The sequence below is a fragment of the Molossus molossus genome, unplaced genomic scaffold (assembly GCF_014108415.1).
Source record: "Molossus molossus isolate mMolMol1 unplaced genomic scaffold, mMolMol1.p scaffold_m16_p_3, whole genome shotgun sequence".
Taxonomy (NCBI): Eukaryota; Metazoa; Chordata; class Mammalia; order Chiroptera; family Molossidae; genus Molossus; species Molossus molossus.
Genome location: NW_023425366.1, coordinates 40,990,580 through 41,009,204, shown reverse-complemented (window position 1 = coordinate 41,009,204; position 18,625 = coordinate 40,990,580). Strand labels below are relative to the sequence as shown.

Here is an 18,625-nt window from a genome sequence, read left to right as displayed (position 1 = left end):
ATAATAAGCAACTGTACAAAACCATAACCTTCAATTGTTGGAACATCTTGGTACTTTTGTTCTTCCAAGGCATTATGTTTCTACCTGGGGGAAAAAACACTCCCTCAGTTTCTACATGTGTGCCTATCACACAGACACATCTCATTTCTTGTCATATTGTATGCTGTTCCAGGACCAATAAATAATTTATACATTTAATGCACCTATCAGCTCTTGCATGTGTGTGTGTGTGTGTGTGTGTGTGTGTGTGTGTGTACATATACACATCCTATAAGCTAATGTCAAAAATGTCTCTTTTCTTTTTTATTAAATTTATTGGGGTGACACTGGTTAATAAAATTATATAGTTTTCACAAATACAATTCTATAATACATCATCTGTGTTCACCACCCCAAGTCAAAGAAATCTTCTATATCAATGAAAAGCAAGCAACCTCTCCACCATGAAGTTAACTTTGCATCTTATCCATCAAATGAGTGGAAAGGGATAACAGGTCCCTATTCTTTACAGAGAACCAAGCACTAGTCTACACCAGAACAGGAGTTATATTAAGCATTTCACATTGCACATTTTCTGAAATTGCTCCCCTTCCTTTTTTTATTTTTTTTCTAAAGAAGGTCTTTATTACTTCAGGGCCTCGTAGATTATAGAGGGAATATGGTTCCTCAGTTTCAACTTGCTCTGTTTCGGTTGCCTTTCCTTGGACTATTTGTCGTGCTTGTCTCAGAAACTGCCTCTGAGCACCTGGCAGTGCCAAGCGGGTACCAGGTGTGTGTGCTGGCAGTGCTCACCTCCGCTGCTGTCCACAGGCTCCAACTTGGATTTCACCATGGTCATCACTCACACCCTCGCGGCAGCAGCATCTTGGGGTGCTACCAGCATGATGACAAGCAGCGCGAATGAGCACCAGGGCAGCAGCTGCCGTGGGGTAACGTCGTGTGACGGCACCTGGCTCGCGCCCTCTGCTGCTCCCCCCACCTCACTCCTCCCACCTTCCTCCTCTGGAAGGCTTTGTGTTTCATTGACGCCGTACAAGAACCACCAGATTAATTCAGTCTTACAGGAAGGGGTCTCAAAACACCTAGCTCCCTTTTATAGATAAGGGAACGGAAGCCCCGAGGAGCAAGTTCCTTGACCAAGCTCACTAGGTGGCTGTTGGCAGAGCAGTAACTGGAATCAGGTAATGAAACCCACTTTCCAGTGTTCTTTCCACTATACCAGCGGCTTTTCAACATTTGTGAGCACAATCCAGAGCATGAAACAAATTTTATATCGTGACCCACAATGTCTACACATATATGCAACTTACACGAAAGTTTTACAAAACAATACTTGTCTTTACTGTATGTGATATACTTTGGTATTTTCTATTGCAGTATATTCACTTAAAATATTCTGGAAATTGCTTGCCAGCATGTGTACTAAAATTGGAACAATACAGAGAAGATTAACATGGCCCGGGTACAAGGATAACATGCAAATTTTTCCCATATTTTTTGTACACTTACCAAATGTTCCTTTTCTTTCCAGGGATAATATTTATAGGTATACAGTCAAATAATTTGCATTTTTCTAATTAGATACATCGACTGAATGTCTACGAATATAGGAGTTGAATTAGATATGGGGTGTGGGGGGTGTCCCTTCCAGCTCTAACCTGTCATGCGCCTAATCAGAAATGATCTTATTGTCTGATCTGTCCTTAATTCCGAAAGGCAGAGTGACTTAGTGGAGAGAACACTGGATCTAGCCCTGGCTCCACGATCTTCTAAGTGTGTAGCTTTGGGTGAGTTTTCTCTGGGTTCTGTTATCTCATCTGCAAGATCAAGCTGTTGCTAATTGACAGAGTTCTGAGAAGTGAACGAAATCATGCAAATGAAGGCAAAAAACAGCTCTGTACACAAGACTGGTCCTGGAACAGCAATGGTCTTACATTCTCACATTTCAGAGAAATCTGGTGTCTCAAGATGTTTCTGGATTCTCATCAAAACACCTGCATAATGTATTATGAATAAATTTAGTGTAATAAAGAAAAACTATACCCTGGAACTGACTCATTTTTGAATGCTTTTGCAGGTGTTTGGAGAGGAGGGGCTGACCCTAAATCTCAAAGACCCAAAAAGCAGAAGTCGTTAAGACCAAAGAGGACTCCGTGCTATTGAAAGGGAAAGGTGATGGGTCACAAATTTAAAACCATATTTAAGAAAGGCTAGAAAGGCCACGGCTGTGAGGAGGAGCAGGAGGAGGGAGAGGAGGAAGAGGAGGAGAAACTGGATGAACATATGGCAACATATTCATATGCGACAGCCATGCAGAGGGCTGGCGGGACCGTGAGGTAGAGCAGTTCGGAAGAAGGAGTTCTAGATGCACTCAGTGGTGCTCCAGCTTCTTCTGAGGAAGGCATCTTTCCTTCTAGGTGGCTGGCTTTGGTTTCAGTGTGTTCCAGCTCTGGACTCACAAAATCCAACTAATAAAGATAAAAAATATTGACACAGAAATTATGTTTTTAAACGTTCAAACTGTCTGCAATGACTTTGCCAAGAATGACCGTTGGAAGGATCCCTGACCACTGAGCGCATCAGGCAAAGCCATTCAGAGGTTGGTTGAGACTTTGTGGCCGGGCTGGAAAGGGGACCGCTGGCCACTAAGGTGAGAAGGAGGCTGCTTTATTGCTGTTGCTACTGATGAAACAGCAAAGTTGTCGCAAAGGCCCAGAAGAGGAGGAGGACCTTGGCATGGGCAGAGTGGGTGGAGGTGGCATTTCTAATTCCTAAAATAATGCATTGTCACTATTAATGAACTGTTACAGGATGCTCGATGCTGGGTTTCTCACCAATAACCTCAGAGAAATCACTTGAAAAAAATACTGAAGAAGAGGTTGTGGGTCTCAATTATAGGTTTTAGTTGACAAAATACTTGCTGGCTTATGGCTGTCACTGTGCATGCCCACAGACAACATATTTTGTGATTTTAAATAGAAAGATATGTATGTTCCTTTAAAAAAAATGCGAGCTATGCTTACAAAGTGTATTCCACTACCCACCAAGTAGTGTTGGAGAAGAGCCCACCCCCACGTGGGGAAGAGCGAGCTTTGAGCACAGGCTGTGCTCCCTTTCCTCCCACATGCTCACCTCCAGCCTGCTCTCAGCTCCTCTGACACCTGCTCTCCCTGTGTCACCCATTCCAGAGCCTTTTCCGTGCCCTCTGGAGCCCCTATTCCACGGTGAGTAACCACCCTCCACTTTAGCCTGGGGACAAGGAGTGGTCCCTTCTCTTCCTGTTTCCTTTGGAGCCTATCACTCTTCACCTTCATCCAGACAACACCCATCCTGCCCACTTACTCCACTCCTCCCAAACTCCCAGGGTCTGAAGAGGGAAGATCTGTGTCCTCCTTACCTCTCAATAACACCTTACTCTCCTACTTTCATGCACATTTCTCCTTTTCCTGTGCCACCTGATAGCCCACCAGCACAGACCTCCTGCCAGTGTCTTGGTAGCTCACCGTATTCTTTTCTACCCTGGAGCTTACCATCAACTAACACACTATATTTATTTATTTTTTATCCTCACCCGAGGACATTTTTTGATACTTTGTTCAGATAGAGTGGGTGGAAGAGAGAGAGAGAGAAACATCAATGTGAAAGGGACACATCAAGTGGTTGCCACCCACACAGCCCAACCAGGGCCGGGGACAAACTGCAACCGAGATACGTGCCCTTAGTGGGAACTGAACCCGGATCTCTCTGGACCGCAGGCCAATGTTCCAACTGCTGAGCCAAAGTGGCCAGGGCAACCCACACACTTTAATACCCATGGGGACAACACAGCACTGCCCTCACCCCCCTTTCCCCTCCCTTCCCTGTCACAAGTTTGACTTTGGAATCACCCAGCATTGTCCCACTTGAGATATTCTTGATCTTCATCCTGCTCTCTGCTCACTACCTCCTCTCCTGAGACTATGTTCTCTTAAATACATGAAACCTGACTTCCAATCACCTTGAGCCTTTCCAGCCCTCTTTGTTCCCATTTCTCCAAACTCCCTCTTGGTTTGGCTTCCATCCCTTTCAATCTAGACTCTAGAGCCCAGAACTCAACTCCTCTTTTGACAATACTCTAAACCAATGATCTACACATTTATTTCATAATGCACATCCAACCATGAAACAAGGAAAATAATTGAGCACATATCTCTGATACTTATGCATTCATTCATTGCATACATTTTATTCCTGGGCTGATATTTTCTTCATTGAAAAATATACCACAAAAATAGAAAAGGGAGATGGCGGCCGACAAATGAGTGTGTGAGAGAGTGAGCTAGTGTGTGAGAGAGAGTGAGTGGACGTGAAGGTGGACAACCAAACCCGAGCTGTGCAGAGACGCGGAGCAGAAGGTTCCTGTGCTGTGGACAAAGCAGTCAGCTACCACGGTAAGCAGCCCCTCAGAGCGCTTCTCCCTGCGCCATGGAGAGGTCCCACCATTTTGGAAGATCCCAGGTCTTCCCTGGGAGGAGGCCGTGGGAGCGGCTAGGACCCAGCAACCTGAGCCCACCAGCGCACCTGGCACCATGAGATCAGTGGACACTCTGTGTCAACACAGACTGGTCCACAGTAGTAGAGCTCCCAAGGTGCCAGTTGTGGAAGCTGTGGAAATCTAGGAGCCCAGCACCATCCCCCATAGTAGCAGCCCAATCAGAGTTGAGATATACCCCCAGCAACAGAGGCTGGGGAGCAGACATCCATCCCCAGGCAACAGACGCACAGACCAGCAGCTGAGACCCATCCCCAAAAACTACAGCAAAAGCTGAGCAGGAGTGGAGCCCCACAGGGCAGCAGCATTCCCCAGCCACCACAGGCAGAAATTGGGGCTCCACAGAGGCCTGTGCGGTCCAGCAGCTCACAAGAGCAGTGGGAAACCGGAGCTCTAGAGGGACTGGTGCGATCCAGCTGCCCGCCCACAAGACCTACAAGGTGCAGGGGCACCAGAGAGGCCTGCGCGACCCAGCAGGGGCTGTGTGATCCAGTTACCCGCAGGATCTGTGGGGTGCTGAAGCACCAGAGAGGCCTGCACGACCCAGCTGAGCACAAGATAGGCTTAGAGGATGTGAAAGTTGTGGCAGAGTGAATGGAAGCTACACAGATGATCTCCTAGGACCAAACGGGAATTTCAACTAAAATAAAGACAAATCCTCCAAAAAAGCAACAGAAAAGCAGCAGGACAGGACCATTTAACCAGGGACTCTGGTAGGATCTGCGGAGGCACAAGAGGGTGGCAGGCTTGGAGCCCAGGGACAGCAGCAGTCTTAACTGTGAGCAGCACCCTTAGGGAATAAAGACCAAGCCCACTCCACAGCACAGAGAGCCAGGACAGAGGGCTAAAATAGACACAGCCACTCACCAGGGGGCTATGGCAGAGGGAGGGCAGAGTGGGCTGAAACTCTGTGAGGACACCGAGGATTTGGAGGGCACTCAGAGTTTTTGCTGAGTTTGCTGACCATGGCCAAAGTGCCCCTTCCCCGAGCTGTGGGGAAAAGCAGAAGAACAAATGCCCCCGCCCCACCTCAGAGATTCAGCCTTTCCCAGGTGAGGCAAAGAAATGCAAATTGAGGTTCATTAACAACCAGCATCTATCCCACCCTCTGGAAATCCTCTTATGCAGAACACCAGGGCTACATTCCAAGGCTCTGAGTAACTGAGACTACTGGCCTCTAGGAAAAGCTAGAGGATAACTGAACCTTTCCTGGGCTTGCAAATCTGCCCAGGAAAGTAAGACTTGACAGTGGTGTTTAACATGGGCCCACCCAAGCTCATCCAAACTCAGTAGAAGGAGCCACGAACAATAGAACACCAACACCCACAGGAAAAATTTGGCAGGCTCCAAAACCCACTGAGATAGCCAAAATGGTGAAACAAAGAAACAAATTCCAAATGAAAGAACAAGAGAACTCTATCGAAGATGAGATAAATAAAATGCAGTTAAGCAAATTATCAGAGGTAGAGTTCAGAGCCATGATCTTGAGGAAGCTCGACAGCATGAGTAAGGCCATCAGCACATGAATAAAGATATAGAAACATTGAAAAACAACCAAGTGGAAATGAAGGATGACATAGCAGAAATAAATAAAAAAAACACATTGGAAGGACTAACCAGCAGAGTAGAGTAAGCTGAGGACCAGATCAGTGAATTAGAAGACAGGGTAGAAAAAATCAGCCAATCAGAAAACCAAAAAGAAAAAACTATTAAAAAACAGGAAGATAGTTTAAGAGAACTGTGGGACAACTGGAAACGTAATAACATTCGCATCATAGGAGTCCCCGTAGAGGAAAAAAATGGGCAAAGGTTAGAGAATATATTTGAAGAAATAGTGACAGAAAACTTTCCTAACTTAGTGATGAAAGAAGGCATTCAAGTTCAAGAAGCACAGAGAGTCCCAAGTAAGAAGAACCCAAACAGGCCCACACCAAGACACATAGTAATTAAAATGCCAAAAATTAAAGACAAAGAGAGAATCCTAAAGGCAGCAAGAGATAGCAAAAGGTTACTTACAAATGAAATCCCATAAGGCTTTCAGCTGACTTCTCAACAGAAACACTACAGGCCAGAAGGGAGTGGCATGAAGTAATCAAGGTCATGAAAAACAAGGATCTGAATCCAAGACTACTCTATCCGGCAAGGCTATCATTCAAAATAGAAGGTCAAATAAAGAGCTTCCCAGACAAAAAAAAAAAAAAAAGGCTAAGGGAATATATTAACACCAAACCAGCACTGCAAGATATGCTAAAAGGGCTGCTGTAATTAGTAGAAGAAATAGGAAGAAAAATAGAATCACACTAAACAAAAATGGCAATAAATAAGTACATATCAATAATCACCTTAAATGTGAATGGTTTGAATGCTCTGATAAAAAGGCACAGAGTAGCTGATTAGATAAGAAAGCAGGACTCAAACATATATGTTCTTTACAAGAGACCCACCTCACAACAAAACACTCACCTAGGTTGAAAGTGAAGGGATGGAAAAAATCTTCCAAGCAAATGGAAAGGAAAAAAAAGCTGGGGTAGCAATACTCATATCTAATATAGTAGATTTCAAAAGGAAGACCATAACTAGAGACAAAGAAGGCCACTACATGATATTGAAAAGATCTATCCAGCAGGAAGATATAACCTTGGTAAACATATATGCACCCAATACAGGAGCACCAACATATATTAAAAATCTTCTGGAGGATTTCAAAGGAGAAATCAACAGCAATACAATTATAGCAGGGGACTTCAACACCCTGCTGACATCACTGGATAGATTGTCTAGACAAAAAATTAACAAGGAAACATAGACACTAAATGAAGTGCTAGATCAAATGGATTTAATAGATATCTACACAGAATTATACCCCAAAACTGCAGAATTCACATTCTTCTCCAGTGTACATGGGAAATTCTCAAAGATGGACCACATGTTAGGACACAAATTAAGTCTCTACAAGTTCAAGAAGATTGAAATCATATCAAGCATCTTCTCAGATCACAATGACATGAAACTAGAAATCAATTGCAACAAGAACATACAAAGACATTTGAAAACATGGAGGCTAAGTAGCATGTTATTGAACAATGAATGGGTTACCATGAAGATCAAGGAAGAAATAAAAAACTTCCAGGAAACCAATGAAAATGAACACACAACAACACAAAATCTATGGGATGCAGCAAAAGCAGTTCTGAAAGGGAAGTTCATAGCATTACAGGCCTACCTCAAGAAACAAGAAAAATTTCTAATAGACTATCTAACCTCACAACTTAAAGAACCAGAAAGCAAAAAGAAAAAGAAAACCCCAGAGCAAGTAGAAGGAAGGAAATAGTAAAGATCAGAGCAGAAATAAATGACATGGAGACCAAAAAAAACCAAAAACATTCAAAGGATCAATGAAACAAAGAGCTGGTTCTTTGAAAAAATAAACAAGATTGATGGACCCTTAGCTATACTCACCAAGAAACAAAGAGAGAGAACCCAAATACACAAAATCAGAAATGAAAGAGTAGAAATAATAACTGACACCACAGAAATACACAGGATTGTTAAAAGATATTATGAACAATTATACGGCAAAAAATTCAACAATCTAAGCAAAATGGACAACTTTCTAGAAACACATAGTCTCCCAAAACGGAACCAGGAAGAGATAAAAAACTTGAACCGACCAATAACAACAAAAGAAATTGAAGATGTAATCAAGACTCTCCAGGCAAACAAAAGACCAGGCCCGGACGGCTTCACAGGGGAATTTTACTGAACATTCAAAGAACTAACACCCATTCTCCTCAAACTATTTCAGAAAATTCAAGAAGAAGGAAGACTTCTAAACTCGTTTTATGAGGCCAACATAATTCTAATTTCAAAACCAGAAAAAGACACTACAAATAAAGAAAACTACAAGCCAATATCCTGATGAACATAGATGCCAAAATCTTGAACAAATTACTAGCAAATCGAATCTAGCAATACATAAAAAAAACTATTCACCATGACCAAATGGGATTTATCCCAGGGATGCAAGGCTGGTACAATATTCACATATCAATAAATGTGATACATAACATAAACAAAATGAAAGATAAAATCATATGATTATATCAATAGATGCTGAAAAAGCATTCAACAAAAATCCAGCACCCATTTCTGATAAAAACACTCAGCAAGCTTGGAATAGAGGGATCATATCTAGACATAATAAAGGCCATATATGAAAGACCTACAGCCAACATCATACTCAATGGGCAAAAACTAAAAGCATTTCCCTTAAGAATAGGAACAAGACAAGGGTGCCCACTTTCACCACTCTTATTTAACATAGTACTAGAAGTCTTAGCCACAGCAATCAGACATGAAGAAAAAATAAAAGGGATCCAAATTGGAAAGGAGGAAGTGAAACTGTCATAATTCACAGATGACATGATACTATACGTAGAAAACCCCAAAGACTCCATCAAAAATTTACTAGACTTAATAAATAAATTTGGCAAAGTAGCAGGATACAAAATTAATGTCAAGAAATCGATGGCATTCTTATACACCAATGATGAACTCACCAAAAGAGAAACTAATAAAACAATCCCATTTACCATCGCAGCAAAGAAATTAAGATACCTAGGGAAAAAACTTAACAAAGAAATAAAGGACCTATTCGCAAAAAACTACAGGTCATTGAAAAAAGAAATAGAGGAAGTTATAAAAAAGTGAAAGCACTTACCGTGTTCATGGATTGGAAGAATTAACATCATTAAAATGTCCATACTACCCAAAGCAATCTATAGACTCAATGCAATCCCCATCAAAATACCAATGACGTACATCACAGAACTAGAACAAATACTTCAAAAATTCATATGGAACCAAAAAAGACCTCGAATAGCCACAGCAATGTTAAAAAAGAAGAACAAAGTTGGACAAATCACATTACCACATTTCAGGTTATACTACAAAGCCACTGTAATCAAAACAGCCTGGTACTGGCACAAGAACAGGCAGATAGATCAATGGAAGAGAATAGAGAACCCAGAAATGGACCCAAGACAATATGCTCAATTAATATTTGACAAAGGGGGTAAGAGCATACAGTGGAGTAAACACAGCCTCTTTAATAAATGGTGTTGGGAACATTGGACAGCTACATGAAGAACAATGAAACTAGACCATCAACTTACACCATACACAAGTATAAACTTAAAATGAATAAAAGACTTAAATGTGACTCACGAATCCATAAAAATCCTAGAAGACAACAAAATTTCAGACATCATACGCAGCAGAATTTTCACAGATACATCACCTAAGGCAACAGAAACAAAGGAGAAAATGAACACATGGGACTACATCAAACTCAAAAACTTCTGCATGGCAAAAGAAACAATCACCAAAATGGAATGGCAACCCACTGTATGGAAGAGCATAATTGCCAAGGATACATCAGATAAGGGGTTAATTTCCCATATATAGAGAGTGCTCATACAGCTCAACAAAAGAAAAAGAACCCAATTAAAAAATGGGCAGAGGAACTAAATAGACACCTCTCCAAACAGAACATACAAATGGCCAAGAGACATATGAAGAAATGCTCAACATCACTAATCATCAGAGAGATGCAAATTAAAACAACAATGAAGTATCACCTTACACCTGTCAGAATAGCCGCCATCAACAAATCATCAAACAACGAGTGTTGGCGAGAGTGTGGAGAAAAGGGGACTCTAGTACACTGCTGATGGGAATGCAGACTGGTGCAGCCACTATGGAAAACAATATGGTGTTACCTCCAAAAATTAAAAATTGAACTGCCATTTGACCCAGTGATCCCACTTCTAGGAATATACCCTAAGAAGCCTGAAACACCAATCAGAAAGAATATATGTACCCCCCATGTTCAGAGCAGCACTATTTACAATAGCTAACATCTGGAAACAGCCCAAATGTCCATCAGTAGACGAATGGATAAAAAAGCAGTGGTACATATACACAATGGAGTACAATGCAGCTGTAAGAAAGAAAGATCTCTTATCCTTTGAGACGACATGGAGGGACCTGGAGAGTATTATCCTAAGCAAAACAAGCGAAGCAGAGAAAGACAAATATCACATGATCTCACTTATTTGTGGAATATAATGAACATAACGGTCTGAGGAATGGGGTAGTTCCAGAGATGTGGAAGTGGGGTACAGACTGACAATCCCCAGAAGAGGGGGTGGTGGGGGAGAGATAAACCACAGAACTTATATGCATATGTGCATGAACAATGAACATGGACAACACAGCTGGGGACAGGGCGGGGAGGAGGGGAGGGAGTATCAGTGGGGGAAAATGGAGAAACATCTGTAACAAAAATAAACAAATTAATTTAAAAAAATAGAAAAGCACAAGTAACAAGATTTTAAAAGCAAGAGCTTCAGTACTCTCTGCCCATTTCCAGTGGACTGCCTCACACAGCCCTGGAGGTATGCACACCCCAGTCTGGGAGCCGCGGCCCTAGGCCTTGTCACTCTCTTGTCCCTCTGTCACATTCACCCTGAGGACCCAACCCGGAACTCATCAACCAACCTGGAACCCACCTAGCCTCATTGCCTGTTCTCTGCTAGGTGTTTGCATGATGCTGGGGACCAGCCGGGTCCCAGGTAACCTTTCTGGACTTACCCTTTCTCCTGAGGGCAAATGTCACTGATAGCCTCAAGGGGTAAAGTCAAGCAGATTGACAAGAAAATGTCCTTCATCTTTATATCACCAGCACCCAACACAGTGCCAGGCACTTGCCCATGACCCACAAGTGTTGATTATATTGAATTGTATATATACGTGGCATCGCCATCACTCTAGGTGCACAGTTATAAAGGCATGAAGAGCACACAGAGAGCCCAGTGGGTCAAAAGGTCCCAGCTGGGTGCGTGCTTAGTCCTGAGGCCATGTGAGGCTCACCCAAACAATAGGCTAGACCTTCAGAAGCCAGACACCCCACAGAGGACCCCAGCTCAAATGAGGCCATGTGTGCCCAAGACAGCTTAATCAAAGCCATTCCATACCTCCACTGCTCTGGGGGTGCTATGGAGGTGGGAAATAGGGCCACTCCACACCATCTACCCTTTACCCCCACGCTGGAAGCAGCCCAAGCTCAAGGTACCTCCATACCCCATCTCCTTCAGACTCCCCCTCACGGAAGGAATCCTTGGCTATCAGACAGAAGGGATGGCAGGAGAGTGCGCAGCCTCAGTGGACTACACAGGGCCTGGGGTTAGGCTCTGGGTAAGCACTTAGGAGGGGTGGCCAAACTTTCTTCTCAGGTCAGGAGGGAAACTTTCATGCTCTCTTCTCCTGCTCTGCCCTCTGCCTCCCCCCCCCCCCCCGGAGATGCACCCCCAGGGGAGCAGGGGCCACAGGACGCACAGCAGCTACAGCACCTTCTCGGGAAAAGGTGGCTCAGGCACAATTCCCTGGCCTCCTGTCAGTTCTTTCATCTCTTTCTCCCCTGCCTAGTTCAGTGTTTCATAACCAGTGGTCCATGGCTGACCTCCTGCCTCAGACTCACTCACAGGTTCATTAAAATGCAGATTCCTGGGCCTTGGACGGATTAAATCAGAAATTCTGAAACTGGAGCCGGGGGCCTGCACGTAAACGTTTTGTCCATGAGAGTTTGAGAACCACTGAAAAACAGTTACTTGTCTTCTGCCCTTCCAAACCATTTATCCTTAATCCTCGGACCCTGTCCACCCCTCTCTCTGCCCTTCCATTCCTCAGCCATCAGCACGAAGCCAGAGGGGCCACATGGAAGGACCTGAGCAGGAGTACGGCCCACTGGGCTTTCACCTTCCGGTGCTGACCTCCATCTCCTTGCTACCTTACTGTGCTGTTACTTCCACCTGTGACATCCCCTCGCGGGGTTCCTAGATGCCCCACTTAATTTGATTTGGCCTATTGACCAAAGTTAACACCGAGCAAGCCGGGGACTTAGTACACTGAACCCAAAGTTGCCAGGAGGAAACCGCGCGAATCAGGGAGCTGAGATCTCACCTAAGGTTGATCTATTTTCGGCCAAAGCCACCATCTACTAATGGTTCTCCACTAATAGACTTCCAAAGATGAAATTTAAAAATATTTTTTTTTCCTTTATTCATTTTAGAGAGAGACAAAGTGAGAGAGAGAGAGAGACAAAAACATTGATGGGAGAGAACATTGATTGGCCGCCTCCTGCATGCCCCCCACTGGGGACCAGGCCCACAGCCTGGGCATGTGCCCTGACCAGGAATGGAACCAGCAGCCTCTTAGTGCATGGGTCGATGCTGAACCACTGAGCCACACTGGCCAGACAAAGATAATTTTTTTTTTATCCTCACCAGAGGACATTTTTGCATTCATCCTCAGATAGAGTGGGAGGGAGAGAGGAGAAAGAGAGAGAGAGAAACATCGACATGAGAGACACAAAAGATAAAGATTTTAATGAATGTCGAACAGGGTTATAAAAAATAAAACAAGCTCCGCCCTGGCCAGTTTGGCTTATTGGTTAGAGCGCTGGCCCACAGACCAAAGAGTCTCAGGTTTGATTCTGGTCAAGGGCACAAACCTCGGTTGCAGTTTAGTCCCCGGCCCTGGTCGGGGGTCGTGCAGGTGGCAACCAATTAATGTGTGTCTCTCACATCGATGTCTCTCTCTCTTTCTCTCTCTCTCTCTCCCGCCCTCTCCTTCCTTCCCTCCCACTCTATCTAAAGATAAATGGAAAAATATCCTCAGGTGAGCATTTAAAAAAAACAACCATGCTCTGGCTGCTGTTGCTCGGTGGTTAGAGCATCAGCCCAGCACTGAAGGGTCACAGGTTCAATTCCCAGTCAAGAGCCCTTACCTGGGTTGCAGATTTGGTCCCCACCCCAGTCGGGGTGCATGTGGGAGGCAACCAACCTATGTGTCTCTCTCACATGGATCTCTCTCTATCTCCCCCCCCACACACACACACACTCTCCCTTCCACTCTCTAAAAACAAAATCAATGAAAAGAAATATCCTCGAGTGAGGAGTAGCGAAACAATAAATAAATAACACAAAGTAAAAACGTTTGCCACTTACTTCCGTCCCAGGGACGGGGTGTGCGTTGGAGATGACTATGACCACGAAGCACTGAACCCGAAAAACATACCCTGAGCCGTTCCTCCCCGCACAGGATCTCTGCGGCACCAGTCCCCATGCAGCGCTGACCATTGGGCATTTCCATACTGAGCAGGAGTTGTTATCTCTGCTCCGAATCAAGGATGAAAGGGAGAGGTGAGAGGAAGGAGGGCATGAGGGAAGAAATGGGGTGCGATGCAGAAATGCGGAAGGATATTGGAATATTGGAAACGAAAAGAAAAGGAGCCAGGTGCCCTTCCCTGGGACGAAGAAACCAACTGGCCAGTTTGAGAATCCATAGCACCAGGTGACTCCTAGAAACCATAGTAACAGCCCCCACCTCAGGCTCACAGGGTTCTGGAGGTGATTAGGAGGACATACGTCTAAGGGCTCTGTAAATGGTCAAGTGCTACCCAGAGTGTCAGCTCCCTGTTTGTGACGAAGGAGCTACTGTCCCTTTTCAGCAGCCCCATCCAAAGACTCAGGACACCACCGACCAGAAGGAAGCTTAAGGAGCAAACACTTTTCCATCAGTAGATGCGTTTCCTGTCCTCTCCCCAGATTACCTAAGGACCTTAATAAGGGTGCTATTTTAGCAAGAAACTGAAAAAATTAGAAGAGAATAGGCCCTGGGAGCATGTGGAATACCCATGGTAACACATAGCCCCACCGAGGGTGTGTGCATTACATACGTTTTAATGTATTCATACAATTTGTTTTGAGACCAGCAGGGCCTAAGCCACAGCTTCCTGTGTTCTGCCTCATCAGCATGAAAGATCTGCTGCCATAGGCTCATCCAGCTTCCTCTGGGGCTCTCCTTCTCCTCGGAGCCTGACTAAGACCAGAAGCTTAATGAAGAGACTTCTTCCAGTCCTCTGACTCACCCCGGAAGCTTCCTGAGTGGGTTAATAAGCAGGCCTTGCTGCAAGGTGTGCTTGCCTCCAGGACCTGGCCACTAGAGGGAGCCAGAGAGCGACGAGGGCCCAACCTTCTGGGAAAGAGCTGAAACCCCGGCACACCCTCAGCCCAGAAACTGGGAGGCTTCACAGCATTTGCCCATCCACCGAAACAAACGTCTCGCCTATCCAGTTCCCTGGCAAACTGTTTTCCTCTTTATCAAGTTTGAGTGAAAAACAAAACAATTAATTTAAAAAGCAGCACACAAGAACCTAAACATTATTTATGTCTCTAATTATCTCATTCTAGTGGGTATTTTAGTCCCTGTCTGGTCAGGACATTAATTATCTTCATAACTACAGCAAAAAGTTAAATAATAAGCACCCAAGGCTACAGCACTACTGTAATGTGCAAGCTTAAATGAACTTATAAATTTTATTAATGAATGCTTTATACAACTCCATATATTATAAATCAAACAGGAAACCTATTTCTATCTTTTAAGGGTGCGGTAAAAAAGCTTTACCATTATTGAGGGTAATTTTTATTAAGTTTAAAACTCCCTTTTTTTTTTTTCAGTAATGAGACTGTTATGAGGATAATTTAATCTAGTTTGTCATGAGGCACCCCGGCTTGTTAAATAAGTTAATAAATGACTGTGCATTAATCAAAGTGACAAAGCTATGAAGAGCTGGGGATGGGAGACAATTCTGGTGATAGTATTAATTAGTATTTAATTAGAAACTTAGGGCCCATAAATTTAAAAAAATCATGGTGGAGACATTTATGCAAATTGCTAGGAGTCTGCCGTGGAGTTAGCTTTGCTTTAAAGAAACATGATTTTTTTTCCTAGCGTACTGTACGCAGCGGCTCTGTGGCCACATCACGTGGCTTAAACGAGCTCTTCTTTTGTTTCCAATTTGTTCCAATTACAGGCCTGTAAATTCAAATCATTCTTTTGACTATCCTGATTGAAATGTAGAGTTTCCACAATTTCTACTGGGAGTTTTTTTCTGTTGTTGTTGTTGGTTTTTTTTTTAATGTATATAAAAAGGGAGAAATGTTTTAGAGAAATAAAGAGTTTCAGATGCTTTCTCTGCTGTTTTAATTAAGATGTGTGCCACCATTTTCTAAGAACAATTGTGAATTCCATTTGGTACACAAACAATGCCTCCTTTTTTAATCCTGGTGAATTGTAACTGGGTTTTGTTATGTGATATTATATTAAAGACTGCATGGCCTCAACTGCTATCATTTTTATTCTAATCATAGCACTTTCTCCTGTTCTCTCAGCAGCACGCTTTAATAAAGGGGCAATTTTTGATGCCCCCAAAGATAATAACCAGTTGGTTCTGAACGTCACTGCTTTCCTAAGGTACATGGTCCTCTTTTTCAGACTTTATTGTTTGTTGCATTTATTCAAGAGAGGTTATCCACAGTAAAGCTGCTTTTTCTATTCAACAGTCTATCTCTGTCATGGTTCATTTATGTGTGAGCATGACGGACTGAAACCCGTATTATCCACAGCTGACAAGTGTCGGGCCGACAGTTCAATCAGCCCTTCCTTGAGATGATGCCCAGGGCCCCGTGTTTGAAGTAGGACAATAAAGCAGGCAACACAATCAGGGTCAAACTGAACCAATCCCTGTGTATAAAGGGGATTCTGCCTAATAACACACTGCGATTTTTTCCCCTCTCCAAGCACATTAGTCCTTAAACAGTGACTTGGCCCTTAAGAAAATCTGTGACTGACATGAAAATGCTGAAGTTTTAACGTGGTTGGTTTATCCGTAACCTCATGGGGCTGCTTCTTTGTGCAGACTGGTTTTGTCAAAGTCAGGAAAATAATGTATGCAGTGTCTGATCATTTTTAGGGAGCTATTTGAATGGGATTTTAAGCCAGGCATCCTAATGTTGACACAGGGATCATTTTCTTGTCCTTTTGTTTTACATGTGTGGAATACATCATTTGCATCGGCTAATAAAATTAAATCTCTGAAATGCCTACAAAAGAGAGCCCCCTTCAGTACGCTCCCCCAACTCCCTCCACCCGGACAGCAAGCAGAGTTGCTGGGTGTGTTTCTTTATACTAGGTCTCTCTCCGGAACACAGACGACAATGCAAACATATCTTCAAAATTAGTGCTCCTTTGCCTTGGCAACATTTCGACTCAAATGTGTATGAAAGCATTTCACTACAAATCCTAACAACCAACTGCAGAGCCACAGTCGATAAAATGCTAATAGGCTGCAGTCTGCTCCTTGGAGGGATGGGGGTCTATTGCCCTTGCTCTTGTCCAGCCTTCAAACCACTGCAGGTGATGGCAGGCAAGGGAGGGCTGCTCACCTATTTGGAAGGAGGCAGAACACAACTGCCTTCACATGGAAGAAGCCAAAGATGCCCCTTAAAGACTCATAAGACTTTCAAGCCAGAGGTGTCACAAAGAACATCAAATGCAACCTCTGGACTTTATGGAGGGAATCTCAGAGACATTTGTGACTTCCAAGGTCAAAGAGCTTGTCAGCAGCAGTAGAAGGACAAAGTTAACAACAACAACAACAACAACAAAAGTCCTCTGTATTCTGCTTCTCCTTTTCAGGCAGGCCCAGGAGAGCTGATGAAATGCAGAATCCAGAAATCAGAGCGCAAGTGATGGTGCCCGGAGCTACCAAACACGACTTATGCAGACTCCTTTCTCGGACAATCTGGAAGTTCTAAGTAATGTATTGTCTGGGTGTTGGTGATGCTCCGTTTATACTGCTCGGCCCCAGTCCACACATTACCCGCATTTGTGGCCCCACTCTGGCTCTGCAGACCACACCACCCGACTCTTCTTGGTGGTTGACTTGCGGGAGGCAGTGACAATGGTCAGTGGCTGATCAGGGCTGAGAAGACAGAGGCAGAGTGTGCCTTCCTTCCTCACTCCCTGCTTTGACTCCCCATCCCCAAAGAGGCCGATCCCACCATCATTTTCCACCAGACCCCTCCCCTGGGGCTCCAGCTCTCCTGAGCCAAGTCATTCCTTTTCCTCCCTTTTGCCCTTTAGTCCTAGGGGGCTAGCAGCTTCCCACTGTGGCTGGTCTCTGGGTGCCTTCACCTAACCCTGCTCATCCTTCTGAATGTAGTCCCATCTTGATGAATTCTGTTTCTGCTGGGACCCTGACTGACACACTGAATTGCTTAGCTTCCTAACTAGTCTTCCTACTTTTAGTCCAGTCATTTTTAACATATTTTTGAATCCCATAGAGAACCTAATGAAAGGTAAGGGCTCTCTCCCCAGAGAAAAATGTCACTTATACACATACACATAAAAATTTGCATACAATTAAAATGTTAACAGGCTCCTAAATGCTATCCACAAATCTTCTGGGGGGCCCATGATAACTTTCAGCTCAATCTCTCCACCTCTGCTAATTGAACCTTCCCCTAAAACACCCATTTCTACCACTTGATCATACCTATTTCCTCCTCAAAAACCTCTAGCGGTACCCTGGCCAGTTTGGCTTAGCGGTTAGAGCATCAGCTCGTGAACCAGTGAGCTGTGGGTTCGAGTCCAGTCAAGGGCACGTACCTTGGTTGCGGTTCATCCCCAGCCCTGGTCGAGTCGTGAGGGAGGCAACCAGTCGATGTGGCTCTATCACATCAATGTTTCTCTCTGTCTTTCTCTCTCTCCCTCCTTCCCACTCTATCTGATGATAAATAAAAAAGTATTCTCAGGTGAGGAATTAAAAAAAAAAAACCTCTAGTGGTGTCCTACCAACCACCAGAAAGCCCGAAGCCCAGAATTCTCAGCAAAACATTTCAGATTGATTCTGAATCTGACAAGGTCCTATTAGGAAAAGAGCTCAAGAGAAGGAATGTAAAAGAAGGGGGTTATTACAAAGGTTTTTAGACAAGGCGAAAGGATGAAGATAATGGTAAGGCAACCCGGAGGTGAGCACCAGCAGGAAGCCAGTCCCTGGGCTGGAGGGACAAGGGGAAGAGCTCAGGGGCTGGCTTCCTGGAGGGGCTATGATCAGAGTGAGTGATGCAAGGCAGGAGCGGAGCCCGGGAGAGGACACAGACCGTGCAGTGGTGCTGCCCGAAGCAG

The 18,625-nt window shown here is 44.2% G+C and overlaps 1 pseudogene; it reads left to right on the top strand.

Moving 5' to 3' along the window:
* Positions 1-1,403: 1,403 nt before the first annotated feature.
* On the top strand, positions 1,404-1,498 carry LOC118642988 (annotated as a pseudogene).
* Positions 1,499-18,625: the final 17,127 nt, after the last annotated feature.